The sequence below is a fragment of the Dreissena polymorpha genome, chromosome 10 (assembly GCF_020536995.1).
Source record: "Dreissena polymorpha isolate Duluth1 chromosome 10, UMN_Dpol_1.0, whole genome shotgun sequence".
NCBI lineage: Eukaryota > Metazoa > Mollusca > Bivalvia > Myida > Dreissenidae > Dreissena > Dreissena polymorpha.
The window spans coordinates 88,250,905-88,263,147 of NC_068364.1; the positions used below are offsets into that span (position 1 = coordinate 88,250,905).

Sequence of the window (12,243 nt, forward strand, 5' to 3'; positions counted from 1 at the left end):
AGTGGGTTAATGATAGCTCGTGTCTTAGTTGATCCAAAGGTTGGAAATATTCCTATTCGAATTGCTAACTTTGGGAAAGAACCTCAGAAAATTTATGAAAACACTGTAACGGCAGTTTATGAACCAGTTACTGTAGTTGAAAGTCAATGTAGTGATTCAAGTTTTAGTGAGAGTAGTGTTGTGCCAGAACATTTGCAAGAGTTGTACGATAGGTCTAGGTCTTCACAAAATTTAAATGAGGATCAGAAACTTAAGTTAAGACAATTGTTAACAAAACATCAAGATGTCTTCTCCAAGAACGATAGGGACATAGGAAATACTGATTTGTTTACTCATAAAATTGATGTGGGTAATAGTAAACCAATTAAGACCTATCCCTATAGAATTCCCTTAGCAAAACGAGAAGCAGCGCAACAAGAAATTGAAAAGATGGCTGCTGATGGCATTATTAAACCAGCTTGTTCTCCATGGTTATCTCCCATTCAAATTGTGACAAAAGCAGATGGTTCTCTTATATTTTGCTGTGATTTTAGGAAACTCAATGATGTAACAATTAAAGAAAATCAACCGTTACCTAGAATTGAAGACAATCTTGATGCTTTAGAAGGTTCAAAATGGTTTAGTTGTTTAGACCTGAGACAAGGCTTTTGGCAAATTTCTATTGACAAAGAGAGTAGACCCATCACTGCGTTTAGTTTGCAAGGTGGAAAACAATGGCAGTTTTGTAAGCTTGCATTCGGACTTTGTAATTCCACAGCTGTCTTTACCAGGTTAATGCAAATGACATTTTCAGATTTGATTTGGAAGACTCTTGTGTTGTATTTAGATGACATCATTGTGATGGCACGTACTTTTGATGAGGCAGTCGTTAATTTGGAAAATGCATTTATCAGGATTAGGAAGGCAAATCTAAAATTACATCCTAAGAAATGTAAATTGTTTCAAAGAGAAGTTACTTTCCTTGGTCATGTGATTAGTGAGAACGGGATTTCTACATGTCCAATAAAGGTTCAAACTGTTAAAGATTGGCCTACACCAAGATCCGTAAAGGAGGTCAAAAGTTTCATAGGCTTAGTGTCTTTCTATAGGAAATATATTCACAATTTCTCAACAATTGCAAAGCCATTACATGATCTTTCTGAGAAAGGTGTAAAATTTAGTTGGTCGGAAAATTGTCAAGTTGCTTTTGAACAATTAAAAGATGCCTTGATAAAGAGTCCTATCTTGGCATACCCTACACAAACAGACAAGTTTGTTATTGATGTAGACTCATCAAATGTTGGAACTGGGTCAGTTTTGTCTCAGATACAAAATGGACAAGAAAAAGTAATTGCGTATTACTCTAAATGTTTTTCAAAACAAGAAAGAGGTTATTGTGTTACCAGAAAAGAATTAAATGGTGTTGTTCTTGCCATTAAACACTGGCATCATTATTTGTATGGTCAGGAATTTACTATCAGAACAGACCATGCAAGTCTGAAATGGTTAATGAATTTCAAGGACTTAGATGGACAGCTATGTCGCTGGTTAAATGTTCTTTCAAATTACAATTACATAATTGTTTACCGGCCAGGAAAATTGCACTCAAATTGTGATGCACTAAGTCGTAGACCTTGTTATGAGAGTAATTGTTTGTACTGTAAGAGAATTGAATCAAGGTTTATGGAACAAAACAGGACTTGTGCTAGAATTAACACACATTTATACCCAAATGTTACAAATTTAAACCCATATGTGACAAATTTAAATGTGACTAAGAGTTCTACGGATTCAAAGACTAACGAGTTCGTTTTGCATAGCGTTAAATCTTTTAGTGAGACAAAGTTGTTACCACTCATATTGGTAATATTGTGTTTGCTCATTTTGAGGGATCCATTGGTTATGATGGTTGTTTGTATTTGTGCTTTGTTTGTAAGGAATGTTATGGAACCAAGTTCTGGTGATAAAGAGACCAGTTCTCGGTCAGAGATACACTCCATAGTTACACCAAAGTCAGGCTTAGAACAGGTTAAAATACAAAAGAGAGTAGAACCCCCTGACAAGGATAAACACAATTTATGCAGTGTTGTTGCAATACAGGATTTATCAAATTTACAGCTGATTAAATCACCAGAGTGTATTGATAACACATATTGCAAGAAAACCGATTCAAACGTGTGCAGTGTAAATGTCACCCCAGTAGAAAATAGTAGTAATTGTATTGCAAGTGAAACTAGTTGTCATACTGAATCAAATCCAGAGGATTCAGTCAATGACAAATTAAATTCTATTGACTTAAAGAATTTAGATCTAAAGGAATTGACAAGGCTACAAAAGGAAGACTCTATACTCTGTGTAGTAAGAGACTGGGTAGAAAGTGGTATTAAACCAGATTGGAATGATGTTAGTGATAAATGCCCTGATGTTAAGTATTTGTGGTACAGATGGGATTCATTGTTCTTAGAAAATGAGGTGTTGTACAGAAAATGGGAACACGAGGATAGTAGTTTGTTTGATTTGCAAATAGTTATTCCTAATAGTCTCAAGGAATACATTTTATATCAGTTACACGATAGTGTTACTGCAGGACATTTAGGCGTCAAGAAAACTTTACAAAATATCAGAAAGAGGTTTTTCTGGATAGGATTGCGTAGAGATGTTGAAACGTGGTGTAAGAAATGTACAATTTGTGCAAGTAGTAAGTCTCCTCAAATGAAAAATAAAGCCCCAATGAAACAGTTCAATTGTGGTGCCAGATGGGAAAGAATTTCCATAGATTTTGTTGGTCCTTTTGCACTTACGAAAAAAGGAAATAAATATTTGATGGTTGTCGTTGACCAGTTTACAAAATGGACAGAATGTGTTCCATTACCAAATATAGAAACTGTTACTGTAGCAAATGCTTTGATAGAAAAGGTCTTACAAACTTTTGGTTTGCCATTATCAATTCATACCGACCAAGGTGTTCAGTTCGAGTCCAATTTATTTAAAGAATTGTGTAATCTCTTTGGTATTCAGAAAACCAGAACTACACCATATAGACCACAATCAAATGGTGGTACAGAAAGAACGAACAGAACGATTACTAGCATGTTGACTTCGTTTGTATCACAATTTCGTGATGATTGGGATCAATATGTACCTTTCTGCTTGATGGCATACAGGTCATCTGTTCACTCTGCTACTGGTCACACCCCATATAAAATGATGTTCGGTGACGACATGAGATTGCCCATTGATCTTGTTTTTGGTCATCCTTCAGGTTCTGAAAATAGACTAAATGAAAATGGCAATGAGTACATAAACAAATTAAAGGAAAGGCTCTATGATGTGCATAATTTTGCCAGAAATAAGCTCAAACTTTCAAGTGATGTAATGAAAAAGAATTACGATTTGAAAGTTAATTTACAAACATACAAAATTGGTGATAAAGTTTGGTATTTTAACCAACAACGTAGAGTTGGTCTTAGTGGAAAACTGGCACAACAATGGACTGGACCATGTTTGGTCGTTGGAAAAATAAATGATGTTTTATATCGCATTCAAATAACAAAACAACAAAAACCTAAAGTTGTTCACCATGACAAGTTGAAAATGTATTTTGAAGAAAATTATTAATCAGACAATTAGACAATGAATCTTCAATATAAATTAATCTCATTTTATAATACATATTATTTTTTTACAGAAAAGTTATACCTGCCTCGTTTGTGGAGATATCAGGTTCCCTACACGCATGAAATGTTACAATCATGTGGTGGAGCAGCATTCTGGGGTCTCGTGGAAATGTGTTCGGTGTTGTAAGGTCTTCCACCGAAACACGCCTGGCAGTGGTCCGTGCCATAATCAAAAGGAGGACTATATTAGGTTTGTACAGATGACGGGCGCACGTGGAGTGGAGGCAGAGAAAGTCCTAAGCGAGTTTAAGCTTAAGGTCCCTTCGCTGATAAGAGGCACTGGACACCAGACAGATGACAAGAGGCCAGAAGACCATGCCGCCACGCGGCGAATCGCCACTAGACAAGCTCCTGTAAAGACCTGTATTTTCGGGAAAACGCCTGCCAGAATTTCAAACTAATGAGGACAACTGGAAGCGGGCCAAGAAGAGCCTGTCTCTTAGTTCTTCCAGTGCGTCATCGGAAAAAAGTTCTTCCTCTGACCTCCTCAGATTCCTCAAATTCTTCCATTGTGAAAGAACCCAACGTTTCAGTCCTGGAACCAGAAAAGGATCATCCAAAATCCACTACGCAACAAATTGAAATCTGCCCAGAGAAAATTGAATTGATTGAAATAAATGTTGGAGGAAAATTATTTATTACCACAAAACCCACCATTGAAAACACCAACATCAAGTACTCTAACCTAATTGATCGAAATCAAACTTACTTTGACATTATCCTGAAACATCTCAGATATCAACAGCAGAAATGCCACATCTCTTTGGACGTTCTTCCAAACACCAGGCGTGAATTGGCTTGCGTGAGCCTAGAGGCAAAATTTTATGGATTGAATGCCCTTGTTAAGATGTGTTGTGGTGGAGACCGGTTTGACTCGACCGTCTGGACCCCAAAATGCGGGGACTTCTGGGAAATAGTCTTCAGTTCCGGTTCTGCTATTCTTAGACGATTCTGTTGTATTTACGTTCTCCTTGGAAATCCAATATGTCCTGGGTGATCCTCAGTTCGAGTGATCTAAGCCAGCGACAGAGCGTAAGTACAGCTAATTATCTATTGTCTGGTTTACAATAAATGGCGCTGCGAGCAAAAAATCTATACGTATTTTAAATTTCTAATTGGCCATTATTAACAAAGTAAATTGTCAGCCATCTTGAATTTTAGTTAACAACATTCCAGTTTGTCTGTTATTTTAAACATTTGTGAAGTAACTTTAGGTCATATAGTCCCTATTTACCCTAATATTAAAATAGTATTACGCCTTTTTTTCGGAACTCAGGCTAATTACTATATTTTTAAGTGTGTTTGAAACTTTCAGATATCGTCGAACAGCGTACTATCGAACCGTGTAATTGCATGCTAAATTTAGTCTCTCTGTAAATAGTTATCTCCCTGTTGTTCAATTGTATTTCATATTTGGTTTTCCACTAACGTTATCGTATTTCAGGCAAAGGCAAGTCATTTTCAACTGTATTATATTCAAATTTGGGAATTTTTTACTTTCGTTTTCTTAAACGTAAATACTGGAGGCTACACTACAGTAAAAACTTTTAAGAACTATATTATTTCTTCTCAGTTAATTTTAACACAACTGCTGTATTAACTGCTGTGCTTTGTCGGCTGGTCACTTGGTGTATTTATTCACTCGGTGAATGTTGTTCACTTGGTGATATTTTGTTTCACTGCGTGATTTATTTCATGTGGTGAATTTTGTTTCACTTGGTGAACTCTTATCTGTTCAGTGACAGTAACATCACTTGGTGATATTGTAATCACACGGTGATATTTCCACCTAGTAATTTTTTGTTTCACTGCGTGATTAATCTCATGCGGATAATTTTGTTTCACTGAGTGGTCTTTATTTTGCTCGGTGATATTTTCACTATGTGATATTTTCACTGTGTGATATTTTTACATGGTGACAATTCTTTTCACCTAATAATATTTTGTTACACTGCGTGATCAATCTCATGCGGTGAATTTTGTTTCACTGAGTGATATTTATTGTACTCGGTGATATTTTCACTATGTGATACTTTCACTGTGTGATATTTTCACATGGTGACAGTTCTTATCTTCACTCGGTGATATCTCCACGCGATCATATCTTTCTCATTTAGTGATTCGTTTCACTAAATGGCATTTTGATTTATTTTTTTGTTTTTTTGTTTCATCAGTGATATTGACATCACTGCGCGGTATTTTGAACTATTGAGTTTTTATTTATTTGTTTTTTTTAGTGATTGTATTTACTAAAACACAATTTTGACTATTTTTTAGTTTCACTTCACGTCATTTTCGCTGAGTGATATTTCCTCTTAGTAACAGTGTTTATTTAGTGATCAAATTCACTAAATGTCAGTTTGATTTTTTTTCTTGAGAATTTCCTCGTAACTGCAGTTTATCTTTTGTGCTTACACAGCATTGCTACTTCAGCATTTTCAAAGAATACATAAAAAATAAAGGATCCATTTCAATTTTGTTTTTGTTTATTTCCGACTGCAATTACAGCATTTCCCAAGTGACGTAATAAAATAAATTAACAAAGAACATATTTTGAGTTTGTCTTTAATACTTACAATGGATACCTATAGTCCTAAGGTCGATATAGACCCGGTAAGGGGGAGTGAGGTGCGAAGTGGGTGGCAGTTGTACCCGGGGTACCCCATGCCTATGTATCCGGGAATGTATCCTGGTAGTTGGCAGCCAGGTCATTATTACCCTGATGCTTGGATGGGAGGGCCAGGGAATTATATGCACTCACCCATACCGCCAATGCCGCAGGGATATGGGGCTACGCCACAGGTGGTGCCAGAATGGGCTACAACTAATGAAACGCCTTTGAGGCCTGAGGCAAGAGAAGGGGCACAGGGCCCTAGAAGAAATATATCTCTGTCAATGGGTGGCAATATTTTTGAATGGACGGAAGAGGACAAAGTAGAGATTATAGAACTCCTGAAAGAGAGCAAAGAACAGCTGGCAGCTATGCTCACAGATAAAGCACGCGTTGACCAAGAATTGAGGGAGCTGCAAGCCCAGTTTCACAAAATGCAGAGTTCCCTCGAGAGTAAATTACAGCAGCAGATCCACCAGGCACGGGAGATGATAGAACAGTTAGAGACAGACAGACAGATAGCCATTGCAGAGATGAAGCAGCAAGTTCATGAAGAGAATGAGAGAAAAGATGGAGAAATCTTAAGATTAAGGTCACAGGCACATTCACTCGGTCAGGAGAACTTTCAACTGAAGGAACGCATTGAAAAGTTGGAGATAGCTTCAACAGATCAGTTGGAGAAAGCCCATGCAAATCAGTTGACGAAAGCTCGTGCAATCTTCAAGCGTTTGAAAGCAGAGAAGTCGGAGGCGATTGCTAAGGGGGAGTCGAGACTGAAGAAGTATGGGAACAAAATGCAAGTGGAGAAGGAGAACCTTCAGTTGGCGAAAGCTCGTGCAATCTTCAAGCGTTTGAAAGCAGAGAAGTCGGAGGCGATTGCTAAGGGGGAGTCGAGACTGAAGGAGTATGTGAACAAAATGAAAGTGGAGGAGAACCTGCAGAAGCAGGGCAATGACTTCCAGGATATGGAACGAGCAGTTAACCAACTGCAAATGAGACTGGCACAAAGTGAGGAGATTATGCCTGGCGGAGGGAGATGTCTAACTGCTGCCATATATCTTGGTGTCGAGGACACAGGAAAGGTTATGCAGGCGACATTAGTTGATTTAAACGATTAGGGGTCAGTATTGGCGGCCCTGAACTGACCCCTATAATGGAGGGCCAAAAGTTGTTAGTGGGAAAAGAAGAGCGCCTGGCGGTGCAGTCAAAGGTTAAGGGACCTGTTGACAGGGCTGGTAAGGCGAGTGAGAGGGCCATCATAGGTCGCTTCAGATTATTGGAGCAACTGGCCTATGATTATGATTTCTGTTTTACACAGAAGTGGCTTATGCATGGAACTGAGCCACCTGATGTAAGCTTGTCTTTGTGGTTTAGTGCGCATGCACTTAATGAGATGGTAGCGACGGTGTGAAGAGCGGTCGATTGCAGTGACCGGTTGAATAACACACCCAATGGTGGTTCATCCGTGAGATGCAATGAGTTCGTCGAGTAATGTAAATGTGGTAGGCTGTGTAGGTAGAATCAGAAGTCTCAATTTGGGGCCAATTCTGGTTGTTTGTAGGGAAGGTGTTAGTGTCTGTATCGGGTTAAGTTCCGAAAACCAGGCGTGGAGGAGTTCTCGTCTATGCCTAAAGGAAAAGGCAAGGCGGAGGTGATTGTGTGGAGAATGCCATTTTCATCTGATTAACAGGTGAAGGCAGAGCTCAGTTTGATGGTTCACTCTAACCTAGTAAAGCTTAGAGGAGCAAGATAGTTTCCGGTTTGGGAGTAGTAGAAATTATTGGAATGACAGGGCAGAATTATTTGCATGTTCGATTGAATGGTTCCTATATTGTTGAGAGTTTGCAGTGAGTATGAAGAGATTGTATGTTGATGGATTGGCAACAACTTTTTGAAACAAAAGAATATGTCTTGAATTACAATAATCTTTCAGTTACTTTGCAGTATATTGCGTGTCGGATAATACAATATTACATACAAGAGTAAGTATCCTATGCAACCTTTCCTTTTCAAAAAGTACTCAGAAGTTGAAAAGGCAAAGTATGGTTTTAGAAAAACTGTCTATTATTATGATGTCCTTAATAGTCGACCATGATTGCTGAGTGGTAATTGGTGAAGACGTGATTACACATTTAGCTTTCAGAACAACTGTGAACCATCCCTTAAAAATTATTGACGTAAGGTACTCACAAATTGAAAGGCAAAGTATGGTTTTAGATATACTGTCAAATGTTATGATGTCCTTAATGGTCGACCATGATTGCTGAGTGGTAATTGGTGAAGGCGTGATTACACATTTAGCTTTCAGAGCAACTGTGAACCATACCTAAAAAAGTATTAACTCCTATATTTGTATAAAGTTGTGGTTTGTAAATGTGTGGAATGTGGATTGACCTAATTGTCGGCACTAAACGTTGATATGGGATAAAATAATGATATGAACTGGGATTCGGATGTTAAATTGATAAGTGTGTGCGAATGCTTGATGGGTATAAATGTGGTTATCTTAGTGACTGTTTTGTTATCGATGCTATCCCAAAGAAAACATAAGATTGGATAAGGGTTGTGAGTTATGTTAGGAGTACATTGCAAGGTCGAACATAACCTTGCTGGAGAGGCCATCGTCATCTCTGGTTCAGAGGTGGAGGCGGAAGCTCCAGTCGAGGTAATACCCGAGTCTCGGCAGGCGGACGGTGCTGATGGTTCTGCTCTCCTCTGAGGTTGAGGACTCCGGTTGAATGTTGGGCAGTGTGGATGGCAAGGAGGTGAGGGTGACATGGGAGTTGGCTCCAACCGGAGAGGACACAAGACTCAGTCTCTCAGAGATGGAGGTGGATATTCCGGTTGGAGGATGAGGTGAAGGTGAGAGATGGCTGTAGTCCCAGAGTCTGGGAGGGTCCAGTTTGAGAATGAGGTGAAGGTGAGAGAGATGGCCGTAGTCCCAGAGTCTGAGAGGGTCAGGTTGGAGGATTATGTGGAGGTGAGAGAGATGGCCGTAGTCCCAGAGTCTGGAAGGGTCACGTTTGAGGATGAGGTGGAGGTGAGATAGATGGCCGTAGTCCCAGAATCTGGGAGGGTCAGGTTGGAGGATTAGGTGGAGGTGAGAGATGGCCGTAGTCCCAGAGTCTGGAAGGGTCAGGTTGGTGGATGAGTCGGAGGTGAGAGAGATGGCCGTAGTCCCAGAATCTGGGAGGGTCCAGTTTGAGGGGGATATGGAGGTGGTGGGAAGATGGTGTGGTCTGAGAGTGGGAGTGGCCTAGGAATGCGGCCCTGTCCGCATTGGGTTGTCACTTTCACTGGAGCCACACATTAAGTAATCGGTCATGCGGACCCAGTGGGCTCCTACACCGGCAAGGGGGAAACTAAAGTGGTGAATGGATTGGTGTGGTTTTGACCAGATTTCTGGTGGGTCATGTTGGGGAAGGGATATGAGCTGTGTGTTGTAATATATGGTGTAACCTGGGGACGGGCAGCTCAGTCGGTGGCAATAAATAATTTTAATATTCTCCTGATGACTTAAATGCCTTAGATTTGGTTACGTATTAAAAAAATTATAGGGTTAAACATTAGACGGGGATTGGAAAGCTAAATTGGGCTAGGGAGGGGGGCTTGTTAGAACGGGGAGGAGTGTGGTGGAGACCGGTTTGACTCGACCGTCTGGACCCCAAAATGCGGGGACTTCTGGGAAATAGTCTTCAGTTCCGGTTCTGCTATTCTTAGACGATTCTGTTGTATTTACGTTCTCCTTGGAAATCCAAGATGTCCTGGGTGATCCTCAGTTCAAGTGATCCAAGCCAGCGACAGAGCGTAAGTACAGCTAATTATCTATTGTCTGGTTTACAATAGTGTGATGAAAAAAGATCTAATTTGAAATTGTGAAAAGTGGAGATGGAAAATGAAATTGAATTAAGTTAAAGGACAGTTAATGTTTCCTTGTTATTTTTTTTTTTAAGTAAATGTTTAAGAATATTTATAATCCAAATGGTTATAATTCATCTGTCACGGTATTTCTTAAAATGTTTGGTATTTGTCTTCATGGTCAAGTGACTTGTGATGATGTTCACATGTTAGGCATCTATTCATTATTATTTTCATGAAATAATTGCTTACATAAGATAAAATTCGTTGTAGAAAATGCTATGAATGAACTACCTTTCGTTATATTGGATAATTGTGAACGAATGATGTTTGTGAATGTGTGTTTTGTTTCCGTTATGAACTTACGATAAAGATATTTCAAACAAAGAAATGTGTTGATTATTGGTTATATTGCAAACAAAAAGCATTGCAGATAATAGATTGTGTACTTACTATTTCTTTTTGATGATAACTGATGAGAAAATCATTCTTCAAATAGCCGGATTTCAATGGATAAGTTTCATCTGAAAATGCTGTCGCCATTTTCTTCGAATTTGTAAACGGATATGCCGGAAACGGAAGTAAAAGTAGAGTAATTAACTCTAAGGTGGAAAATTAAAGAAAAGGTTCGGTTACATACTACCATACAAATAGTACTTTCAAACTTCTAATTGGGGACCAATTCCTATAGGAGGGGGCAATGCTATGACCTATGTCAATGCCTATTATTACCTTTAAATAGTCAGGTACGATGTACACATAGTACGATTGTCAATGTCATGAGTAAATCATTGTTTATTCTATAATTATTAAATGTTATACAAGTAAAATCAATATAATGATATATTGATAAGTTTTTTTGCATATTATTTAGTAATTCATCATATTATAATGATTACCTTTGTCATAAATTACATTTAACTCGCAAGTATTTCGCGGTATTTTCTCTTTTCTGCCATCTTGAATGTATACTATTATATGACGTCATTCATTGGAATTGTGCTAAATCATATGTCATTCATTGAAGATTTGCTTAGTCATGTGACGTCATTCATTGAAACATGCGTATGACGTCACTTTACTACGAGTATAAATAGGGCCAAACTGTCGTTTGGTTTAAGTTGCGTTTTAGCACTCATTGGAAAGGGTCATGGATAATGAGGTTAGATGACTTGATTTTCTTTTAGGCTAAGAAACGAATAATATCAGAAAACAGAAATAATATGAAACTTGAGAAATGACTTTTGTGTTAATAAAAAGCGTTATTTTAATTTATGCAGTCTTTATTTTTTTTATTCAGTAGGAAATTTGTGATGTTGGCACCGTCTGTCGGCCACCAGACGGACCGGCATTACAATATTTTAATTAACACTATTGTTTTCAGTACTCGTGCATGCACTTGACTAATTCCTAAAATTAAATACTAAAAATTATCTTATATTGAATTTGGATGGGGAAAGCTGTTCTGAATTTTATGAGAATGTGACTTAAACTCACATTCCTTTGGGGCACACAACTTGCCAAGTCTGACACAGAAGTAAATGTAAGGTATATGTCGTTCAATTAATTGTAACGGTCTAACATATGTGTTCCCACCAGGTCAAACTAACCTGTCAAAATAACCACAAAGCCGCATCGGAACTATGACGAACTATTTTCGATTTCAAACATGAATGTGACATTGACTTAAAATTTCAGTTTTAAGCTCACCATTATACAAATGTATCACATTAACATTATTATGGACTTAATCAATACGTCAGTTGGTAGAGGAGCATACTAGTGTTCCGGGGCTGTGGGTGTGAGGCGCATACCGGCCTTCATGAAGTAACCAGCACTTGTATAAATACGCCGGGATAATTTACGTGTGTAGTTGTCTATAAAGTCTTCAACAAAGGAGTTGACAGAACCCTAGGCGACCATATTTTTGCAGCAGATGGCCAGTGCCTTTGACATAATAATTTTACTTTAACATATATTATGAGCAATGCTTAATATGTTAGGCAACCATTGGTAATACTAGGGTGATGACCAACTTTATTTTTTTTAAACGCTGTGATCTATGAAACAATGCAATTCAAGATAACAAAAAATGTGTTTTGGGCAAGTGCTTTTTAC

At 38.3% G+C, this 12,243-nt stretch overlaps 1 long non-coding RNA gene across 1 annotated transcript; it reads right to left on the bottom strand.

Annotated features, from left to right (window-relative positions):
- Positions 1–4,138: 4,138 nt before the first annotated feature.
- LOC127849100 (uncharacterized) lies at positions 4,139–10,681 on the bottom strand. The gene is made up of 3 exons (XR_008034834.1): positions 10,579–10,681; positions 4,366–4,464; positions 4,139–4,191 (listed from the first exon to the last, which is right to left on the bottom strand). It is a non-coding gene; the product is annotated as an uncharacterized LOC127849100 (long non-coding RNA).
- Between the last annotated feature and the right edge of the window lie 1,562 nt (positions 10,682–12,243).